General features: G+C 38.2%; 1 pseudogene; it reads right to left on the reverse strand.

Moving 5' to 3' along the window:
* Positions 1 to 10,059: 10,059 nt before the first annotated feature.
* LOC122450917 lies at positions 10,060 to 11,766 on the reverse strand (annotated as a pseudogene).
* Between the last annotated feature and the right edge of the window lie 9,510 nt (positions 11,767 to 21,276).

Here is a 21,276-nt window from a genome sequence, read left to right on the forward strand (position 1 = left end):
ACATTCTGTACTCTAAGGCCAAATTTGCCTGTTACTCCAGGTGTTTCTTGGCTTCCTACTTTTGCATTCCAGTCCCCTTTAATGAAAAGGACATCTTTTTTGGGTGTAGTTTCACACAACAGTAGGATATAAATTCTATTGAAGTGCCTATAAACTAGGAGACACTAGAATATATCTAGGGCCATAAGACAAGGTGCAAACATTTCATGGTCTGAAGGCATTGAAATTAAAGAGAGTCTGTTCTCTTATCACTGTGAAATTATGTTAGCAATCAATATCAAAAGCTATTTGATAATAACCCACATATTTTCAAGTGCAATGTGTCATTTACCAAGAGAGATCTTTGACTTAAACATTAAAAGTCTCATTAAAGTTAGAAGATTGAAAAAACACAGAGGGTAATTGCAGAGAAGAAAGCAGTTAAATGAGAAGTTAATATCAAAATGAAAAATTCATATAAAAGATACTCCGAAAACTCCATGTATTTGGAAATTAAATATCCACTTTTAAATGATTGGTATATCTAAGAAGCCATAAGAAAGAAAATTAGAAACTATTTCACAGGGTCTTTTTATTGTTATAGGACATGAGATGGATCTTGTGGTTTCAAAGATGTGTTAGACGTGAGTTCCTTGACTCTAGAAAGGAGGATGCTAGGCACTTGGCATTTTGTCATTTCATACTAAGACTGGCTCTTGAGGAACTTTCAAGATATGAGCAGGATGAAGAGGGGCTATTTTTGATGCATGACTGTCCTCCAAGAAAAATACCCATCCCCCCCACCCATGGTTAGGTGGAGTAGTAGTTTGTTTTATAGATTTACATCTTTTTATTTTAAAATTTTTTTAATGTTTATTAAATTTCTAAAAGGAGTCACCATCTTTTAAAATTTTTCATAGAAGTTTTATTAGGCAGCTTGTTGTGATTGAGCAGTGTGGGGGAGGGGCTGCAACTCTTTTCTCTTAACTCAGCCCAACTTCCCATTGCTTATTTTTTAGAAAGCCCTACGGAGTTGCTAGTCATCAGATATTATTGAAACCCCATGTAAAATAACCAGAACATTTGTATTTTGTTTCCCTATGGATTATGCAAGGGTTTCCAAAATAATGTAAAATATATTTGGCTTGCACTTTGTGAACCTAACATGAAAAAAACCCACAAAATAGTCCTCCCCACCCCCAACAATATATGAACCTAGGACACAGCTGGTTTTGTCAATTAGGCCACTAATAAGGAAATGATAGAGAACCAAAAGCCCAAAGAATGGATCCTCTTTATAAACAAACAAAATGCCCATCTATCAAGTAGAATGATTATAGTCAGAGAAGTGCTTATAAAACAATGTAGTCTAATCAGTGAGGCATGTGCTTGAAAGCAGATAGACTGGGGCTTCAGCGTCGCTTCACCTTTCCCTCACCATACTACTGGCAAATTATTTGTCCTTTCCAAGCACTGCTGTTTTTCTTTCAGGTATAAAAAGAGGAATAATGGCAATTTTCATTTATTTATATTCTCCATGTGTTGAGCGCCTATTACAAGCTATTAATACATACTCTCCTGGGGCCAAGGAAATAGCAGCGAAGAAAACAGATGAAAATCTGTCTTTGTGGAAAGCACCTTTCAATGAAGGTGAAAAAAGATAAGCAGAACAATTTAACAAATACAGAGTGTACTGAATGATGAAAATGAGATAAGTCTGTAAGATAGGAAGGACTAGGGAAAGTTATTTCAAGTAGTGTGGTTAAAACACCCTATCTATAATGGTAACAATTGAGTAAACTATTTTAAAGATGAGGCAGTGAATAGATCACAGTGGGTGAAGACATTTCAGGAAAACAGAATGTGGGTCTGTTTCTTTTGGCCACTAAGCTGCTGTTCTCCAAAATAAGAACACTTTGCTCTTGTTTGCAATGTCCCATTAGAATCAACTTGGATGTCAACTTCAGTGAACCTGGATTCAAGGTTATCCTTCCCATAAGGGATAGAATTGGAGGTTTCTCCAATTGGTATTGGAATTAGTAGAAAACTATACGGACTATGACCAAGATCCATTATATGTATTGTAGGATAGAAACAGTTCAGAAATGAAGAAATGGAATTTTAAATTCTTAGACTGGTAATTCTCCTAATCTATAATCAATCATGAAAGCAGGAAAGAAGAAGGAAAAAAAAAAAAAAGCATCAATGCTGTTCTGAATGCATGTTTAAAAAAATTAAACAGAATCACAAACACTAGGCTCTGGAGAGTCATTTTCCAGGTGTTTTCCTTCGCAAATAATGGTTTTGTTTTTCTTTTTTAATTCTCTAGAAAAATTCATGCTAAGAAAGACCATATACTGGAAAGTCTAACTTAAATCAATACTAGTAAGTTAATATTCAATCAATTTATTAAATATTATTAAACTTATACTACTATTGAGTTGAATATTTAGTTGATTATTAAATATCAAATTTAGAGCCTACAGGATAACCTTCATTTTTAATTTGTAGGAAAAGCTTAACAAATACCCCCTGCCTTACTTATAGGCATCTGATAAACTTCTCTGGTTATTTATCCACTGGTTATTGAATGGGAACCTGCTATGAATCACTTTGTAAAGCAAATCAAGTGCCCTGAATGCTTATATATTTATATATTGGATTTTTCCAGAATGGGGAATATCTGTTTCTCCAGCAAGAAGGACAACTCAGTGCTACAAAAAAATAAAACTAGTTACTCCATTTCTTTAGTTCACTCTGTCTTGCTCAGGTTAGTTCCTGTGGTCCAGAGAAGAGCGTAGTTGAAGCCACCGTCAGAATGCATTGCACCCATCACTGGGGAAGTGAGCAAGGATTGGCCTGTTCTTTGCTTTGTTTCAGTTTTCTTTCCAGTCATCCTGATGAACCCAGAGGGTGGATAAGTAGCCCATGTTAAATAGCTCATGTTCAAACCATGACCCTGGGAACCCAGAGGAAGCCTGTTCCACCTCTCTGTCACACAAGAATCCAGGTGTGTGTGGTTTTGCTCTTTGCTTCGCTGTGGATTTCTCTTCCACCTGTCCCCAGGATTGTTGTTTCTCCCTCCAAAGCATGAATACTTGATCCTGTCCTCCAATTTAGCCAAACTCACTTTCCCTGTGCAAGCTACAATTGAAGGAAGCTGCGTTGTGTGTGCAACATAGCCGAAGCAAAAGCATGCTGGAGAGGCTGTGGAGGAAAAGGACTCCTACACTGCTGGTGGGGATGTAAATTGATGCAGCCACTCTGGAGAACAGCAGGAAGGTGCCTTAAAAGAATTAAAAATAGAGTTATTATATGATCCTGCTATCCCCACTCCCAGACATATATCCAGAGAAAAACCATAATTTCAAAAGATACATGTACTTCTATGTTCATTACAGTACTATTTGCAATAGCCAAGACAAGGAAGCAACCTAAATGTCCATCAACATATGAATGGATAAAGAAGACGTGATATATATGTATATTTATACAGTGGAGCATTACTCAGCCATAAGAAAGAATGAAATAATGCCATTTGCAGCAACATGGATGGACCTAGAGATTATCATACTAAATGAACCAGATGGAGAAAAATAAATATCATATGGTATAGCTTATATTTGAAATCTGAAAGAAAAAAAAAGAAAGAAACAAATAAACATTTCCAAAGCTCAGACACAGAAAACAAACATTTGGTTACTAAAAGGGAAAGGAGCGGGAGGGATAAATTAAGAGTTTGGGATTAGCAGATATAATCTACTATATATTAGCTAAACAGGAAGAAGGTCCTGCTATATAGCACAAGGAATTATATTGAGTATCCTGTAATAAATCTTAATGAAAGGAATATGAAAAAGAATATATATGATATACATATAACTGAATCACTGTGCTGTATACCTGAAACTTATGTGATATTATTAATCAACTGTACTCTCAATTTAAAAATTGTTTAAAAAAGCAGAGGCTTTCAGTTTTGTGCTGGGCCATTTGTAACCCCATTTGTATAGCTCTCTGTGAATTCATACTTAGCACTTATACCTGGCCACTTTTAACAGAGGATGCACTGTAAATAGAATGTCAGCCTGGAAAACTCAGAATTATGAGTTATTATACAGAATGTTGGGCTGATGCCACTTCCTCCCATCCACCACCTCCATTTCTTGGTCTTAAAAAAGCCACCATGATAAAGCCATGTTCTATCTATTGGTATGGCCTTTAATTTTTTTATTATTATTATTAATGCCTTAATTTCACCTGCCACTAAGTTCACTTCCTAAAAATGGTGAATTTTCTGAAAATTTTTGGTAATGATGGTAAATGATGGTAAACGATGTAAATATGGTAAAGCATAAACTATTAACATTCACATACAAGGGTTAACTATATAAGGGGATTCTCTGGAGGCTCAGACAGTAAAGAATCTTCCTGCAATGCAGGAGACCCAGATTCAATCCCTGGGTCAGGTAGATCCCCTGAAGAAGGGAATGGCTATCCACTCCAGTATCCTTGCCTGGAGAATTTCATGGACAGAGGAGCCTGGCGGGCTACAGTCCATGGGATCACTAAGAGCTGGACATGACTGAATAGCTACAGAGTCATAGGCATTTGCAGTAACCAGATATCTATGTGTAGAAGTAAATTTGAGATGATATGAGTGAGGCACCTTTCTTACTATCTTAATGCTATTGTCCCACTCATGTCCACTGCCACACCAACTTCCATGCCAGTAATCTCTAGATTACTTAGGAATTTAGGAACGCCTCCATCAGGGCTTAATACGGTACCCTATGTAGAGATGCCGAGATGCTTCCTTCAACTCCCTGTACACAGTAGTTTCTCTCAGGTGGAGAAATGGAGAAAATAATATTTCTGCAAACTCTAGATCCCCACCCCCCAAATTGTTATGATTTGAAACCCTCCTACCAGATCCACCCAATAATCTGTTGGGAGTTGAAACAATAAGACATCTGGTAAATTCGAAACCAGTAGAATAAGTATATTCCTTATTGAAGAACCCAGAGACTGAGAACTTCCTTTCCATACAGTTTTTGACAGTCCCATTTGAAACAACCTCTGGTCAAAATACAGCAGCCTGGGTGTATGGCTTAATCATGGAGTAAGGTATTTCATATTAATTTTAGATTTAAAAAAATGGAGATGAGAATTTGCATAAACTTTCCAATTCTTTTTCTTTTCTTCCTTCTTGTAAAGTGGGATTGGAAGATCAGAGGTACCTGTCTCTCTATTCCTTGAATTGGCATTAAATGGCATTCTGCTAAAAAGCTCAAGGAAAATTCTGTGGTTGTCTTCTCAAATGCATCCCAAGTTGACAATGTATTATTAAAGCAGATGAAAATTTAGTGATCTGAGTTCAAGCCACAATATGACTTCCAATCACTTCACCTTTCTAAGAGTCAAGTTATTTATCAAAAATCAGATAAAGGTAACACTCTCACAAGATAGTTAAAAACACTAGATGATGTGTTTTATATGTGTTTAGAATACATATAAATGTATATTTATATTTATACACACACACATATATATATAAGTTTATTAGTTCCTCTTTTAATTCTAGAACTGTCTTTGTTTACCTAAAGTAAGTAATTTAATCTCATAGCTATTGCATCTATAAAAATAAATTGGATTATATCAGTGGTTCTCAACTGGGGCAAGTGGTCATTTGTCATTGTCTGAAGACAGCTTTATTTGCCACAATTGGAAGGTGTGTGTTACTGTCATGGAGTGGATAGAGAGCCAGAAATGTTGCTGAACATCTTACAATGTGTAGGAAAGCCTCCTACAATTATCTGGGTCAAAGTGTCAGTAGTGCCAAGATGAGAAATCCTGGATTAGACGACCACTGAAAATGTGTAATAACACTAAGACTTTCCCCTGACCCCCTCCCAAGATGTTATTGCTTCAATTACAAATAGTTGTTGAGTAACAATGGCTTCTCATTACAGTTGAAGAAAATCTAAAATCTTGGCCACGACCTACAAAGTTCTATGTGATCTGGCCCTGGCCTGCTTCTGTGGCCCCATCTCAAGCTACTTTCATCAGCAGTCACTCTGGTCTAGTCACTCGGGCCTTTATGATGTACCTTCAATATAGTCCACTGTTCAGGGATTTAAATGTTTATTACACTAGAAATCTTGTCCTCCGGTTTCTGCTTTTTCATCTTATTTAGTTCACAGCTCTGCTCAGATCTCACTCTATCTGACCTTCTGATATGAAATGCCACCATGTTTCAGGTTTATCCACCTATGTTTTGACCACTTTATTTTTGTTCACATAGTCATTCCTAGTGCTGAGTATGGAAAAGGTTCTCAAGAAACACGTGTCAAATGGAAAACTTCGGGTCTTATGTCAGACACTTTTTTTTTGGTCTATGCTCTTTGAATTCTTTTCTACTTTTAAATACTGATTTTAATTTTGTAATTGTAACATGGAAGATGTCAGACATTTTTAATACAAATAACAATTAAAGGAGGAAAGATCTTTTAAGGATTACAAATGTTATTGATTTTCTTCTCACAGAGGTAAAAGGAAATAGTGCTTTCCAAGTAATTATCATACTACAAAGATAATGATGGTTTAATTAGGGAGATAGAAGTTTATAGGAAAAGGTTCAAGTTTGTAGTATTTATTTTGGGGACTAATTATTGACAGAACAATACATTTTGTGTGCTTTTTTTGTTTTGTTTTTTTTTTTTATTTTGCTTTGGTTTGTCTCACAGTGCAAGTGTTTCTCTAACCTGCCCCCACCCCCAACATAGCATGTTAGGGTCCCACCAACTCCTATGAAAGCAAGGCCAGATATTAGATCTGCTTGTGTTTAAATTCTTGTCACTAGGGCAAAGATTTCACAGCATTTGTTAATTTAATAACCTTCTGAATCAGTGTGATTCATTTGGTGTTTTCTTTTATCTGCCTGTTTATTTATATGAGCACAGTAAGAGTTGCTGACTAATACATGAAGAACTTAGTGTGTGGTTAATAAAATGGTCCTAAATTATACTGAGACTCAGGGGCTTTCCTGGTGGCTCAGACGGTAAAGCATCTGCCTGCAAAGTGGGCGACCCAGGTTTGATCCCTGGCTCGGGAAGATCCCCTGGAAAAGGAAATAGCAACCCACTCCAATACTCTTGCCTGGAAAATTCCATGGACAGAGGAGCCTTGTAGGCTACAGTCCATGCGATCGCAAAAAGTCGGATACGACTGGGTGACTTCAATTCTTCAGAAAAAGACTCTATTTTCAGGAGATCTTATATATCCTCTGGGGTTACAACTTGTATGTCAGAAATATCTAATTGTCTCTATCAGTTTGCCAACAGATATCAAGAAACAATCATTACTCAGTTTACTTCTCCAGGTTTAGCCTGACCATTGCAGGAATATTCTTTTTATTCAGAGATCTCCAAGTTTGTCTGTACTCCTGGCCTACCAGAAGGGAACATTACTTAGCTTCCTGTAAAGCTGAGAGTTCTTTAGTGATAGACCAGATAACAAGACAATTACCACGGGGGACATTTTTGCTATCAATTTTGACATCTAAATTTTCTATGTTACCGCAAATTTCTAAAATGAATCCAGGTTTCTTCTGCACATAGAAAGCATACATAGGGACTTCTCTGGTGGTCCAGTGGTTAAGACTTCACCTTCCAACACAGGGGATGAAGGTTTGATCCCTGGTCAAAGAGCTAAGATCCCACATGACTTGCAGGGCCAAAATACCAAAACATAAAACAGAAGTAACAATGTAATAAATTCAATAAAAATGATCTATGTATATATACATACATACATACATACATACATACATATATATATATATATATATATAATTAGAAAAAAGATCAAGAGAATGAGAAGACACATCACATACTGGGAGAAAATGTTTACAAAAGACATATCCAATAAAGATTGTTACCTAAAATATGCAAAGAACTCTTACAATTCAGTGATTAGAAAATGAACAAACCTGACCAAAAAATGGGCAAAATCTATAAAATGATATCTCACTATACAGATGGCAAAAAAGCCCATTTAAAATAGCAATAGGATATCACTACATATTCCATAGGGTCACACAGAGTCAGACACTACTGAAGCAATTTAGCACATATACATATTTCTTAGATTGGCCAATACTTGGAGCATTAACAATACCAAGTGTTGGAGAGGAGATGGAACAATAGGAACACTCATTTATTGCTAGGGGAAAGTCAGATGGTACAGCCATATTAGAAGATTGGTTGTCAGTTTCTTACCTAATTAAACATAATCTTACATCATTCTATCCAGCGATCACCATATTTAGTATGTATTTATTCAAATGAGTTGAAAAGTTATGTCCATGCAAAAACCTGCACACAAATGTTTATAGCAACTTTATTCATAATTGCCAAAATGTGGAAGCAATCAAGATGTCCTTCAGCTGGTGATTGGATAAATAAACTGTGGTACATCCATACAGTGGGATATTAATCAGCACTAAAAAGAAATAAGCTATCAAGCCATGAAAAGACATGAAAGAAACTTATGCATATTACTAAGTGAAAAATCCACATCCTATATGATTCCAAATTTATGACATCCTGGAAAAAGCAAAAGTTTGAAGACATTAAAAAAAAAAAAATCAGTGATTGGGACTTCCCTTGTGGTCCAGGGGTTAAGACCCCATGCTCCTAATGCAGGGGACCTGGATTGATTCAAGGTCAGAGAACTAGACTCCATGGGCCACAACTAAGAGCTTATGTGTCATGACTAAGACTTGACGCAGTCAAAAAAAAAGAAAATCAGTGGTTGCCAAGTGTTAGGAGGTCTGGAGGAATGAATAGACAGAACACAGGATTTTTAGGGCAGCGAAGTTATTCTGTATGATGCTATGATGGTAAATACGTCACAACGTACTTGTCAAAATGCATAGAATGTAAACACCATGAGTGTATCCTAATATAAACTGTGGATTTCTGTTATAATGTTGTGTAGGCTCAAGGATTATAACAAATGTACCACTCCAGTGTGAAATGTTGATGGTGGGGAAGGCTGTTTACCGGGGCTGGAGTAGAGGAGTAGGGGAAATAATAGAAACTCTGTACTTTTTACTCAGATTTGCCGTGAACATAAAACTGCTCTAAAAATAAGTTCTGTTACAAAAAGATAAAGAAAAGGTGTAGGAATGTTGGTTCCCATTCTGGGCACAGCATTTGAGATAGAATAGCTACCATCCATTGAAAAGTAATGCAAAAGGAATTTGGCATAGACATAAGGAAAGATATAAGGAAAAACAGGTTCTGGTAAGATCTACAATTAAGTGCTAAATATGGCCCTTGAAGGAGTGTGTTTTCATTGAGGTGGTCTGCTAATTGATCAAAAGGTTTAACGTTGAATGCTTTCTTAAATATCAAGCCAATATCCCAAGGTATCTTTAGCTTCTCCTCCATTCTTGAGCCAGGTACGTAGTATCTTCCAAATGAAGGTGAAAGTTGAGCTGCTTGATTTTTTGCAGTAACAGCATTTCTGGGAGGATGGATTGATTTTTGGATCACTTTCCCCCACAGGCTTGGAGTAACCACTTGTACCCAGTAGAGATGCAATTAGTAGTTTTTTTTAAAGTGTAATATGAATTTATTCCATGACATTTTCCTCATTGCAGATATTTTAAAATGAATTTAAATAATCAGTGTTTCATAAAAAGTAAATACATTAGAAGAATTTAGATAATACCTGTAATATAGATGGCTTTACTCTGAATATCCACTTTTGTTTTCACTGCAAAGATCCTTTTTTTAAAAGTTACATAAAAATTATAGATTGCTGCATCCTACACTTCCTGTGTCTCATCTGCATTCAGTCATGTCCAACTCTTTGCAACCGCGTGCACCACAGCCTGCCAGGCCTCTCTCCATGGAATTTTCCAGGCAAGAATAATAGTGGGTTGCCATGCCCTCCTCCAGGGGATTACCCCAACCCAGGGATTGACTGTGTGTCTCTTGTATTGGCAGGAGTATTCTTTTACCATTGCACCACCTGGGAAGTGTCCTGTGTCTCAAACATTTTAAATTAACATCAAGCTTTTCCCTCAACTCTAAATGTTAATGATATTTGCTTCTGTTTTTAAATGGGAAGTGTATACATTTTTTAAAACAGTGATATTTAGGTCTTCTCTGCCTGATTCTTCAGAAAAAAATGTTTCACGCTGAGTTTGAATAGCAACTGAGGGTCTGGTCCAGAAAGCAGTAGGTAATTACAGAGAACCAGCGGTACACATCTGTCAGCTCAATTTCCATGAAAAGGGTATTCCATACCCTTTCTGGAAACTTGAGATGACCATGGAGGCTACCTGCAAATTCCATCTGCTGTCAAAACCCTGGCCTGGCCCTGATATCCACACAAGGCTTTGCAGCAAGCTGTGGTCCAATTTTGTCAGTTTCAGCCTCCGATGTCCTACTGTATGGTCAATCAAACACATGCTCCTGCAATATAGATTTTCCCCAAAGTGCCAAACCATCTCAAGGACAAATGGCCCAGCTCACTCTGTGAAAAATCAAACCTAAGAAATCCGCTAAATCAGCCAAGCTAGTCTTTTATTGCAGGCTACCCAAGTACTGCATGTTCTATTTCATAGCCTAGAAGGAAGAAAATTTGATGAATACCAGTTACACTATGTACAAATCTAGTGAAGATAAATATTTGTCCATTTGGAATCACAAAAGGAGTGCTGACTTTGGCAGCACATATACTCAAATTGGAATCACAAAAGCTTTTATCTGGGGAATCAACCACATGAATAATCCCGTTGATCTCACAGATCCCTAGAATATCTTTATCGCATTCAGTTACATGATAAACCATGTCTTGTCCTTAACGGTGAAGTATTGTCTGTCTTTCTTTTTTTTCTTTCCTATTTTATTGAAGTGTAGATGATTTACCATGTTGTATTAATGTCTGCTATACAGCATAGTAATTCAGTTAAACATATAGGTTATTTTTCATTTCTTGTCCATTATGATTTATGACAGGATACTGAATATAATTCCCTGTGCTATACAGTAGGACCTTGTTAGTTATTCATTCTATATATACTAGTTTGCATCTGCTAATCCCAAAGGCCAAGGGGGAGAAGGCAGGGGAGAGAAGGATTGACAGTTTGGTTCTCTTTCTCAGCGTATCATTTTAAAATTCTTCCATCCAAAGCTCATGTTCCAGTTCTGATAAAATTCTGAGATATTCTTTCCCCAATTATAGTAGCTTGCTCTTTCCCATGATTGGACGTATTTTCAGTTGAGTGAAATAAAGCCACTACAAGTAGTAACTCAAATAATAACTTCCATTTTTGTCTTCCTTACACATTCTTTAAATAGTTCCTTCTTGTTAGGAAGAAGTGTTTGCCACCATTTCCTTATACCCAAGAATACTTACAATGATTACAAGTAGTTTCTACACTGGTTTAAGAATTATCAAGAGAGGAATTGGACAAATTGAAACTGTGAAATTAGGAAACTCCTGATGTCACTTATGGGAGAACAATTTGGAAGACACAATTTTGGAAGAGCAGAGATGAACACAACTTCTTTTATCTGTGGCTGCTTTGAAAAAGAGTCATAATTTTTGGATAGTCCTCCAAATTTCCTTACTTTCGGTACTCTAGAGGCATACTGTTCTTTTGTTACAGAAGGTCCTATAGAAATAAAAATTTCCAAGCAGAAAAGGAAACTTATCACACTGATTTATTCCCAGGCCCGGGTACTTGCTGTATGGTTTGTTGTTGTTCATTGCTAAGTCATGTCCTATTCTTTGCAACACCAGACCTCCTTGTCCTTCACTATCTCCTGGAGTTTGCTGAAACTCATGTCCATTGAGTCAGTGATGCCATCCAACCATCTTATCCTCTGTTGTTCCCTTCTCCTCCTGCCATCAATCTTTCCCAGCATCAGAGTCTTTTCTAATTAGTCAGTTCTTCCCATCAGATGGCTGAAGTATTGGAGCTTCAGCTTCAGCACCAGTCCTTTCAATGAATATGCAGCATTTCCTTTAGTCAATTCCTTTAGGATTGACTGGTTTGATCTCCTTGCAGTCCAAGGGACTCTCAAGAATCTTCTCCAGCACCACAATTCAAAAGCGCTGATTATGGCTAGTGTGTTACATTTTCTCCAGTTGGTCAGTGAATTAAATCAGAAGAAAAAACAATTTATCAGACTGCAGTTCACAGGTGAAGCTTATCTTTCTTTTTTGATTAAAAAAAAATTATTTGTCTGCATCAGGTCTTAGTTGCAGCACGTGGGCTCTTGTTGGGGCATGTAGGCGTCTCTCTAGTTGTGGTACTCCAGAGAGTTCAGGCTCAGTTGCAGGCTTAGTTGCCCCATGGCATATGCAATCTGAGTTCCTGCAGGCATGTGTGGTCAATCGCTTCAGTCACGTCTGAGTCTTTGTGACTGTATGGCCCGCCAGGCTCCTCTGTCTTTGGGATTCTCCAGGCAAGAATATTGGAATGGGTGGCCATTTCCTCCTCCAAGGGGTCTTCCTAACCCAGGGATGAACCCATGTCTCCTGCATTGCAGGCAGATTCTTTACTTCTGAGCCACCAGGGAAGCCCTTAATTCCCTGACCAGGGGTCAAACCCATGTTCTCTGTATTAGAAGGCCATGTCTTAACCACCGGACCAGTTCAAAGCGTACCTTCTTTTGCTTGATTTATCCAAACAGTGACAAAAGTGATGAGTCCTTCCAATTAGTGATTGTGTTTGTTTATGTGCTTCTCTGAGTGAGATAGTAAGCTTTGTAATTGTCTCTATCTTTTCCTCCCTTATTAAAAACTTAATGAAATAAGGGGTTTTGGCTTGATTCCCATTATAACACCAACACCAGACACAATACCTGCAAATAATAGATGTTCACTAAATATATTGGAAGAAAGAATGTATGAATGAGGAAAGCTGTTTCTTGAATGCTCATTAAAGCACTAAGACATAGTTAATAACCCTTGAACCAGAAATCAAATGCTCAGATTCATCCGTTTTCATTATCTATCCTTTCATAAATCTTGAAAGCGCTGAGCCTCAATTTCCTATTTGAGAAATGAGTAGCTCTCCATTTCATGAGCTACATCTCCTAAGATTTGTGAGGCTCCATCAAGATAATGCAGATGAAAGCACTCTGAGCTTTTTTTTTTTTTCACTCTGAGCTTTAAGCTGGTCTATAAATACATGATCAGACATGGCATATCACCCTGACATCAATCAGGGAAATAATTTACAAAGTGAGTGGGGAGTGTAAGAAGGTAAAGAATGCTTAATTTGCCAGAATTCTCAGGGCAGTATGATACATAATTGGAAGAAACATTTGATAAGGTAGGAAGTAAGATCTTTTGCCATTCCCATTCCAAGAGCTATAGTCTACTTTCAAATCATATTCAATAAAATTTTCCTCTAAGAAGGTCTACACTTAATGACAGATGTTTTGAATATAAAGTGCAATAGAAATATAGAGCCAGAGGTATGTTGCCTGAGGCACAGAGTATGAACTTTTTCCAACAACTTTCCCTAGAAATTAATCAAAAAGACAATATTTTATTTCTTTAAAGTAAAACTTTAAGTTGATGCCTGTCTACCAAGCATACCAAATTAAAAGGCTCCCTGGGATGTACACATATTGTCATGGTCCAATCACATATATAATCATATCAGAATCATACTAGACTGTATAAGATTTAAAGAAACTATGATCTTTGTCCCATAAAGTCAGAATATATTAATGTAGGTGGAACCAAGCTCTATCTTGTTAGGTAAAAAAGTTAATCTCACATAGCAACATGGAGACTAAGCCAAAGTCAGAATCCAGTATTCTCCATCATGTTGTAGCAAATGTTTTATAAGTGATTATATTTTAATTACTGATTCAAAAGCATTGAACAGATCAGTCCTTTGTACCGTGTTTTTCCATTCCCTCTCTCCAAATGGACGGCCTACATTTAAACTAGACAGATGAAAACTGGTAACAGCTTGCTAATGGATGTCAGAATCTAAGCTCATTTTATTCAAGGGTCCCTTCATTTATTAATTCATCAAACATGTATTAGATGCCTAACTGGTCCAAGCATCTGGAGTTGCATAGGGAATTACAGTAAATACAAACAAACACTGTGTGTATGTGTGATCTGAAATGTTTACTAGTTGTGGTCTGAGAGAAGAAACATACCATTAAAATAAAACATTTGGCTCTTGGGCTAATTTCCAAGATAAGTTTGAAAAAAAAAAAGTTCATTTTCTGTGTTCCCTCTTCATGACTGTAGAATTGGGAATATAAAGCCACTAGATATTTGACTGCAATATTTCATTTCTCTTGTACAAGTTAAATAGAATACTGACATTCAAATTATGCCCACTCTCATCCTGATACTTTTCCAAGATTACCTGAAAACTTTAAAACAGTTTGAAACAGACTCTCCTTTACATTAACTCATGCATTCAGCAATCATATACAAATACCCATCATGTGCCTGGCACAGTGAGTAAGTGCTGGCACAGGGGCATTAAGACACAAATGAGACCGCTCCAGAAGACTCACTATTTGTACATAAGCAGCAGTTGGATAGACTACAATTCAGAGTGCTAGTACAAAGGTATCAATTCTATCAAAATACAGATGATACACAGAGGCACATGGAGAAGAATGAAGTTAATCGGACGTGGGTGTTCAGAGAAGGCTTCCTAAAGAATGTTAAGTTACATTTGGAAAGAAGAATACAGGTTGAAGGTAAGAGATGGTTATGTCAAAATGAAGGTTTAGCATTCAGCAAGGAAAAGAAGCCTACAACACACTGTATTCCCTGGGAACACAATTTATGACTGCTGGGGCAGAAAATGCAAAGTAGTTATGGTAAAGTTATTTCCGATATGACTAACTTGCATACAACAAACCCATCTTCGTTTGATCCACTAGTTGAAGTTTGCATGTAGTTGTCCACATTCTCTGTTTCTCCTTCAGACTGTATTGCCTTTGTGATTGTACAGTTATAATGTGGCTAAAAACAACAATGTACATGTACAAAATAAGGCTAACTTAATTTAGAATTTAGTATATGAGTATTAAGATAAAATTGGAGAGGATATTTTTATGGCTATGAAAAGTTTTGTTCAAGATCTTTGGCCCTCTTTACAATTTTCCCCCCTAGTATCTTATTTTCTAATATGTTTTCCATCTTTCCCCTTTCCTCTTCCTCTTCTCCTTCCTCTCCTCTTCCTCCCTCTTTTCTTATTTCTTCTTTCCTTTTTTTTTTTTTAAACTATGATCCTCTATGTCTGTGACTATATACCAAAACTAGACTTTCATCTGATTGAGTAGTTTTAAATCTGTGTTTCCAGAATTCTTTGGAACTTCTTGTGGAGAAGTCATCCTGGGAATGACTAATCCAGGGGCATTCGGGCTTACTTTCTTCACCTGGTCTCAGGCAGCCTCACAAAAAGCTGCTATTTAAATTGGGAATTTGAGAAAGACTTCATTTGAAAAGAGAGTTCTTACGCTTCTTTAAATTTTAAAATCACTCTTTCTTGTCTAATTCTCATCTTCTGAGGATAAGCTGAGGCAAACAGAAGAGAAGCAATAGTATCAATACTGTATAGTGACCTAGAGAGAACTACACTTAAACATGGGTCTTTTTTTCTCAGGGATCCTCATCCCTTTAGGTGACTCCAGGTGAGGATCCTCCTGTGCCACATTGCCCACTTTAACAGACAACATCTCTTTGAGGAGTGTAATGAAAAGGACGTCACCATGTGCTATGTGTTTTCCCTCAAGTATCAATTTAACTGCCTCCTAACCTCCTTTGAGCTTTATTTATTTATTTAAAAATATTTATTTATTTGGCTGCATCTGGTCTTAGTTGAGGCATGGGGGTTCTAGGGTGTCTGGGCTCAGTAGTTGTGAAGAACAGGCTTAGTTGTCCCCGAGCCTGGGGAATATTATTTCCCCGACCAGGGATCAAACCTATGTCACCTGCCTTGGAAGGCATTGGAAGGTGGATTCTTAACCACTGGGCCACCAGGGAAGTCCCTTCCTTGTAGCTTTAATAAGAAATACTCTAACTCAATTTGGAAGACATGAACTATGAGTTTATTAAATTAACTATGCTCAGTCATGGAAACTATTTCTTGAAATGAAGTTTCTTATCAACTTCTTTGGGGATTGGGGACACAAACAGGCAAGCATCTGAATTTTTCAGTGAAACCAGATATGGAGTAGTCTTGTTGCTATGAGTTGAATTATGTTCCTCAGAGGATAAGTTGAAGTTCTACTCCCCATTACCTCAGAAAGGGAATTCAAATCTGTTGGAAATAAGACGGTCTTAGATGTGACTTATAAATTAAAACCAGATTGTACTGGAATAGAGTGGGGCCCTAACCCAACACAATTGGTGTCCTTATAAGAAGATGGCCACATGAAGACACAAGAGACACAGGGAGAACACCATGTGAAGATGAAGACTGAGATTGGAATGATGCAACTATAGTCCAAAGAATACAAAAGATTGCCAGTCATCATTAGAAGCTAGAAGGACATTGTAGACTACACTCTCCCTCAAAGTCCTTAGATGTACCCAAACCTGATTTTGAACCTGGTATCAGACTTCTAGCCTCCAGAATTGTGAAACAGCAAACTGTTGTGTTAAGACACCCAGTTTGCAGCATTTTATTACGGCAGCCACAGGAAACTGATAGACATGCTAGAGTTCCCAGATGAAGAAGCCATCATCAACCTTGCTGGGCGTCTGGCACACTATTGGGAGTAGCTGCCATCTGAGTTGGGTACTCGGAGTGAGTCGGAGTCAGCCAAAAGGAAAAGTGCATTCATAGCAGGGAAGAAAGCAGGGGCAAAGGACAGGCTTTGGAAAGGTCTTCTCGTGTTTGAGTAATGCTGAGTAGCTCTGTAGAGCTCCAGTGTGGAACATGGGGTGCTCGGCGTTTGGGCAAAAACTGACGCAATGCCCTTTTGCAACAGGAGAGTTTACTTAAATCAAGAAAAACTCCAAGTTTTGGAATCACTGTGTGTTTTTGTCTGTGTGTGTGTTTAAATATATATTTATCCCCAGATGGTTTTTCTTTCTTTCTTTTAATTTCTTTTTAATTATGGCAGCTATTCTCCAAACATGTTTTTGTTTATCTCAAACTAAGTATACAGTTTCAACATATGGAGCGTATTTTGTTTTACTTCAGTTTATCTTAAGAAATCAGCTTTCCTAATTCTTATTGGCAGTGAACCCAAATGATTTCTTCTTTTTCTTTCCCTCTCTACTTTCTCCTCTTTGTCTTTTTCCTTTAGTTATGATTTCTCTCTATCTTCATCACTCTCACTTTCTCTCCATTCCTCTCTCCCTCCTTTCCTTTTCCCCTTCCTTCCTCCTGTCCTTCTTTTCCTTTTCTTTCTGGGAGGTCGCAAAAGATTTCCCATGTTGATGAACTAGGTCATTTATGGCAAGAACCAATAGTTCCTTGGTTTGTGGACATTTCATCAGCCTAGAAAATACACAAAATGGAAATAATGTTAATAAACAAGTCAGGGATATTATTTGCTTTTTCATTTATAGTATTATGAACCTGGAATTTAAGTCTGTTCATAATCTAGCCCAAACAATTTTATCAGCCTTGTTTTGTATAATGCATTTTCAAACCTCAGTGTATTCAGCTCTTCTATCATTCTTTTCCTTAAAAAGCTAGTGTTCATCCTCTCAGCCTACAGCACTCCACTTACCCTTCAAGATCCAGCTCAAATATTCCTTCCTTTTGACACATTTTATGATTGCCAGCAGAATTAATCTTTTTCTTCCCTGGATTCACTAGAACTTTGTATGTTCCTCCAGCCTTGCTTTGTTATGATTGGTTTTTATTTTCATACACATCTCCTCCATTAAACTGATGTCAAAAATGGTTTCTCATTGTCCCCAAATCTGCAGTGTATATTCACAAATTCAGTTCAGTCACTCAGTCATGTCCAACTCTTTGCGACCCCATGGAATGCAGCATGCCAGGCTTCCCTGTCCTTCACCAACTCCTGGAGCTTGCTCAAACTCATATCCATCGAGTCAGTGACGTCATCCAACCATCTCAGTCCTCTGTCATCCTCTTCTCGTCCTTTCAATCTTTCCCCACATCAGGATCTTTTCCAATGAGTCAGTTCTTCACATCAGGTGGCCAAAGTATTGGAGCTTCAGCTTCAGCATCAGTCCTTCCAATGAATATTCAAAGCACTCCATAAATTCCCGCTGAAGACACACTTGAGTGAAAGAGATTGTAATCCTCATACCAGAAGCAAAAAGCTTATCTTTAATATCCGTGCAACTCTTTCTTAAAATCATTTGCAGACTTCACAATGTGAAAGGCACTTAGAAATGTCAGAAACTGGGCATTTGTGGTAGGAAGCCACTTGGGATACCAAATATAAGACTGATAGGAGAAAAATAAAATAAAACATTGTTAGAGAACTTATCCTTTCTTGGTGTGTATATTCATGTAGCAGAAACTGGGCAATCCAATGGACTTCAAAAATAATGTAGGAACACAGTAATATATTCATGAGTATTTCTGCAGTGACACTGTAAGAAAAAGCTTTACCATTCAAACCAACCGTGTAATCAGTTACACCATGCTGAGATAGTTTTTGAGAGCACTGTTCTGTAAATGACTCATGAAGTCTGCTACAAGAATGAAAGGAGAAGTACTGGCATGTACGTCATGTGTGCTTAATATGGGCTTCCCAGGTGGCTCAGTGGGCAAAAACCTACCTGCAGTGCAGGAGATGCAGGAGACATGGGTTCGAACCCTGGGTCGGGAAGATCGCCTGGAGGAGGACGCAAAGGCACGCAAAGAGTTGGACGTGACTGAAGTGACTGAGCACATGCATATACTGAATATGTCTCCGAAAGTGAAAGTCACTCAGTCATGTCCAACTCTTCGCTACCCCATGGACTGTACAGTCCATGGAGTTCTCCAGGCAAGAATACTGGAGTGGGTAGCCTTTCCCTTTTCCAGGGGATCTTCCCAACCCAGGGATTGAACCCAGGTCTCCCACACTGCAGGTGGATTCTTTACCACCTGAGCCACAAGGGAAGTCCAAGAATACAGGAGTGGGTTTCTTATCCCTTCTCCAGCAGATATTCCTGACCCAGAAATTCAGCCAGGGTCTCCTGCATTGCAGGCAGATTCTTTACCAACTGAGATTTCAGGGAAGCCCGAATGTGTCTGGACTTCCCTAAAACAGAGCCTATATCTTTTTTCTTAAAACCCTCAGCACATCATTTAACACATTGAATATGGTCTAAGAAGAGCTTCTGAATGAATGAAGATTGTCTAATCTAACAGACAGCAGGAACAGTACAGTCACCAGCTTCGTGGTTACATGTGTACTACAGCAATTCCGTCGTGTCTGTCTGTGCGACACTATGGACTACAGCCTGCCAGGTTCCTCAGTCCATGGAAATCTCCAGGGAAGAATACTGGAGGGGGCTGACATGCCCTCCTCCAGGGGATCTTCCCAAGGCGGGGATTGAATCCGCGTCTCTTATGCCTTCTGCATCAGCAGGTGGATTACTTTACAACTAGCTGTCAACAAGGAAGTCCTGGATATATTATATATTTACGGCTAATTTGAGTTGTTGTAAGGCAGAAACCAACACCATTCTAAAGTGATTATCCTCCAGTTAAAAAAAACATTTTTTTTTTTTTTAAGGAAGGAGACAAGTCTCTATCCCCATCTCTGGCACTGCAGAGAGAGTGTGGGGCAGTCCTCACTAGACAGCAAACCTGGGAGGAAGGTCGGCAAGACTTTCAGGTGGAAATTTGTTCCCTAGTTATTGCTGTTCAGTTGCTAAGTTGTATCCCACTCTGCAACCCCATGGACTACAGAATGCTGTGCTTCTTTGTCCTTCACTATCTGCTGGAATTTGCTCAAATTCAAGCCTAATGAGTCAATGATGTCATCCAACCATCTCATCCTCTGTCACACCCTTCTCCTGCTCTTAGTCTTTCTCAGCATCAGGGTCTTTTCCAATGGCTCTTCGCATCAAGTGGCCAAGTATCAGAGCGTTAGCTTCAGCATCAGTTCTTTCAATGAATATTCAGGGTTGATTTCCTTTAGGATTGACTGATTTGATCCCTTTGCTGTCCAGGGACTCTCAAGAGCTTTTTCCAGCCCCACAGTTCAAAAGCATCAATTCTTCAGCATTTAGCCTTCCTTATTGTCCAGCACTCACCTCCGTACAATACTACTGGAAAAACCATAGCTTTGACTAGATGGACATTTGTTGTCTTTTGCTGCAGGAAAACTCACCTACCAACCCATCCGTCACCAGCTTAAACATTTCTCTCTTGTTCTTCCTTCACTTACCAGTGGGGAGAATTCTTCTCTGTCCTCTGGCTTATGAAACAACTGGGTTTCCCTAGCTCTCCCCACTTCAGCTAAAGAAGCCCACATTTAAAATCAACCTACAAATGCACAATCATCAGTCTGAGGGTAACTTCTTTAGAAACAGCCAGAGGCTGCATATTTGATACTTTGAAGCATATTTTCACCCAAAGTGTTAAGCTAACGTCTGTTAAGAATTGTCTCCAGCTCTGTCACTGTGGAAACAGAAGCTCCTCCATAAACCCCAATTTCACGCCATGAAAAGATTCCACTCAGTGCTAAGACTTCAAGAATAGTTTAGGGGAAATGTTATAGTCTTTTAAAATAAGAAATCAGCAAACTTCCACAAACCTTCACGTCAACATCGTGATTTCTCATTTACAAAGCACTTTCCGCTGGTTAGCTTTGCCTCTGTTTGACTTTAAGCCACAGAGCAACCACAGTGGTTAGAAAGAGTTTGTTGTGGGAACCTCTCTTATACCACATCCAGTTCCATTGACAAAGCTCGGGTCCTAGAAAAAACCATGCTCTTCTCACCACCAGCACCTTCTCCCATTGTTTTCTCTTTCAGGACTTTCCAAGGGCAACTTGCCCACCCTCTCCCCCTCTGTTTAGTTACTTTCCTCTTATGCTCCAGGTGTGAACTGAAAAGCAAATTTTTCAGGGGAGTCTTCCCTGACCACCGCTACTTCAAATATTTCTTGTGTACATGGGGATAAAACGTAGAATCACGTTTCTCTCTTTCAGAGTATCTGAAATCAGTTTCTGGCTGTTCATTTTTCAGTATGATTGTGAATACTTGCCACCTTATTAGGTTACGTGTCATTTCTGTGCTTATAACTCAGTAAATACCTGAGAAGGAAATGAGTGACCACCATCCACCTTCTTTTTC

This window comes from Cervus canadensis, chromosome 12, assembly GCF_019320065.1.
Source record: "Cervus canadensis isolate Bull #8, Minnesota chromosome 12, ASM1932006v1, whole genome shotgun sequence".
NCBI classification, from domain to species: domain Eukaryota; kingdom Metazoa; phylum Chordata; class Mammalia; order Artiodactyla; family Cervidae; genus Cervus; species Cervus canadensis.